At 41.3% G+C, this 3,139-nt stretch overlaps 1 pseudogene; it reads right to left on the bottom strand.

The window, feature by feature from the left end:
* Positions 1 to 375: 375 nt before the first annotated feature.
* On the bottom strand, positions 376 to 1,433 carry LOC108516933 (WW domain binding protein 1-like pseudogene; annotated as a pseudogene).
* Positions 1,434 to 3,139: the final 1,706 nt, after the last annotated feature.

Genomic DNA, 3,139 nt, shown 5'->3' with positions numbered 1-3,139 from the left:
CTGGGAAGGGACCTTTCAAGGATGCTTTAGGTTGTCCTGATGTGCATGGTGCATAGATCTTTTCACCCGGAATTCGAGAGATCAGCATGCTCCCTACGAACCTACCACACAACTGCCTATCAGTTCTCATCCTCCCACAGGATTAGCCTAATTCTGGCTCTGCAGACACTGGCAGCCACAGATGACAAACCCTGAGCCTTAGTGGGCTTCTCTTTTTGAACTGTACCTGGAGATGTAGGAAAATGCAGGAGAGGACTTAAGGGGGCGGAGGGGGGGAGGGGGGTGGAAAGTGTCTGTATTATTTTCTGTGAAAGTCATTTAATTATTTTCTCGTGGTTTTCCCCTATCCTGGTTGCTTTGCCAAGTTCTTGGGAGCTAACAGGACCTGCTCTCCCTGGAGGAACTGCTGCTCTGGGAGTTCGGAGAGTCCTGCTCATTGATTTGTGTTCACCAGCAGGCACACAGGTGACCATGTCAGATGGGGATGCCCAGGCTCTCAAGCCTGCTCCTCAGATAGGGTAGAGGACTTACACCTCATCTCTAGGGGACTGCAAATGGCAGCTGTCACAGAAGTCCAGAGGCCCATCCAGAGCATCATCTATGAATGTGCTGAACTCTGAGGTCATTGTGAAGCTGCCCCTGGCTGCACCCACACATTTCGATGCCTGAGTCCTCTGTGAAGTGGTGATGTCTCCCGGGTGTCTTGTCTTTGCTGTCAGAAGGTGTGCTGCCATGCTTAGAGCTGTCATCTCTCAGCAGCTCCTCCTCACACTCTGAATCCTTATCCAGGAACACCCCTGGGTTCAGCTTCCCAGGCTGACCACAGAGCCACTGGGTTCTACTCCTGGGGCTTTGGTGGCTGGCTGTTTCTCAGTCAGCTGGTAGGTCAGAGGGGTCAGGGTCAGTGATGCTTGGGGTCTTGTGCTGCTTCTGCTGGCCCCAGACTAGTGGTTGCTCTTCCAAGTGTCACCACAGTGCCACATTGTAAAGGCAGCTGCTGCTGCTGCTCCTGTAGCTGGAAGGTACTGTATGGGAGGGGAGGAGGTGGAGGTTAGTTCACCACTTCCACATAAGAAGGTAATAAATAGTTTGGTGAAATAAAATGGTAGCACTGAGTAATTGTGGGCTTCTGGATAGGCAGTCAGGTTGATTTCATGTTGCTACTGCTGGACTTGAGGGCTGTGCTTGGCTGTGGTGGCAGATGCAGCAGCAGCTCAGGATGATGGTGATGGTCCACACCAGCCAGAACCACCAATGTTCATAGCAGTAGTTATGACACTGAGACTGCTCACAGCAGTGTCCTGTTGTGTCACAAATGTAGCTTTGATTGTTGGTGCACACACAGGCTTCTTTATCCTGTGGGGGTTCAGGGGGCTTGGCAGTGCCTAGAGGAGCAAGAGCTCCATGCCACCCGGAAGGTTTCTCCTCTCCATACTCCTCCTGTTCCTCTGACACAGCATGGGCACCTCCCTCCACCCTTGCTGCACTTCTCCTCTACCCTCTTCTTCCTTTTGTTCTTTTCCTGAAATACATTTTGAAGTGAGATTGTGAGGCCTTCAGCTTTGTTCTTATTGCTCAAGAGTCTTTTAGCTATTCAGGGTCTTTTGTGGTTCCATGTAAATTTTCAAATTGTTTTTTCTATTTCTGTGAAGAATGACATTGGAATTTTGATAAATATTGCATTAAACCTATAAATCACTTTGGGCAGTAAGGACATTTTAAGAATATTAATTCTTCCTACCCATGAACATAAAATCTCTCTCCATGTATTTGTGTCATCTACCATTTTTTCATCAATGTTTTATAGTGTTCAGTATACAGATCTGTCACCTCCTTGGTTAAATGTACTCCTAAATACAATCCTAAATGTTCTCCTAAACAAACAATACTGTTTTTTTTTTATGCTATCATGAATGAGATTTATTTCTTTATTTTTGTCATATAGTTTGTTGTCAGTATAAAGAAACTACTGAGTTTTGTACATTGATTTTGAATTCCGCAATTTTATTGAATTCATTTATCATTTCTAATAGCTTTTGGTGGAGTTTTAGGGTTTCCTATATATAATATGTTATCAAACAGAGACGATTTTACTTCTTCCTTTTCAATTTGAATATCTTTTATTTCTTTATTTGGCTTAATTGCTCGGCTAGGACTTTGGGAAATAAGTTGAGTAGAAGTGGCGAGAATAAATATCCTTGTCTTGTTATTGATCTTAGAGGAAAAGCTTCACTTTTTCATTGTGGGGTATGATGTGAGCTGTGAGCTTGTTATATATGTCCTGTTTTGTGTTAAGGTACATGCCTTTTATGCCCAATTTGTTGAGAGGGTTTGTCATGAGAGGATTTTGAATTTTGTCAAATGCTTTTTCTGCATATATAGAGATAACTATGTTTTTTTATCCTTTATTCTGGTAATGTGGTTTATCACATTTGATTTGTGTATGTTGAAACATCTGGAGGATAAATCTACTTTATCATGGTAAATGTTCTCCTAATGTGTTGTTAAATTCTGTTTACTAGTACTTTTTTTTTGAGGACCTTTGTATCTGTGTTCATCAGGGATATTGGTTGGTCCATACTTTTCTTATAGTGTCCTTGTCTGCCTTTAAAAAAAAATAATGCTGATCTTGTAAAATGAGTTTGGAAATATTCCTTCTCCTTCAAGATTTTGGAAGAATTTCGGAAGGATTGGTATTATTATTTTTTAAAATGTTAGAATTCAGCAATGACATTTTCTGGTCCTGGGATGTTCTTTGATGGGAGATGTTTTATTATTGATGTACTCTCTGTACTCAGTATTGTTCTGTTCAGATTTTATCTTTCTTCTTGATTTTCTCTAGGTGAGTAGTATTTTTCTAGAAATGTATCTACTTTTTCTAGGTTATCCAATTTGTTGGCTTGTAATTGTTTATAGTGGCCTCTTGTGATCCTTTGTATTTCTGTGGTATTAGTTTGCAGTATTTCCTCTTTCGTTTCTAATTTTATTGCTTTGAGTATTCTCTCGTTTTTCTAATCTAGCTAATGGTTTGTCAGTTTTGTTTATCTTTTCAAAGAACAAATTCTCAGTTTCATTGATCTGTTCTATTTTCTTTCTCAGTCTTTTTTGTGTTCGAAGGACTCTGTATTTGTTAACTGGC

This window comes from Rhinopithecus bieti, unplaced genomic scaffold (genome assembly GCF_001698545.2).
Source record: "Rhinopithecus bieti isolate Rb0 unplaced genomic scaffold, ASM169854v2 scaffold_38779, whole genome shotgun sequence".
In the NCBI taxonomy this organism is placed as follows: Eukaryota; Metazoa; Chordata; class Mammalia; order Primates; family Cercopithecidae; genus Rhinopithecus; species Rhinopithecus bieti.
Note: the sequence above shows the minus strand (reverse complement) of the source record. Positions and strands in the feature narration are given on the sequence as shown.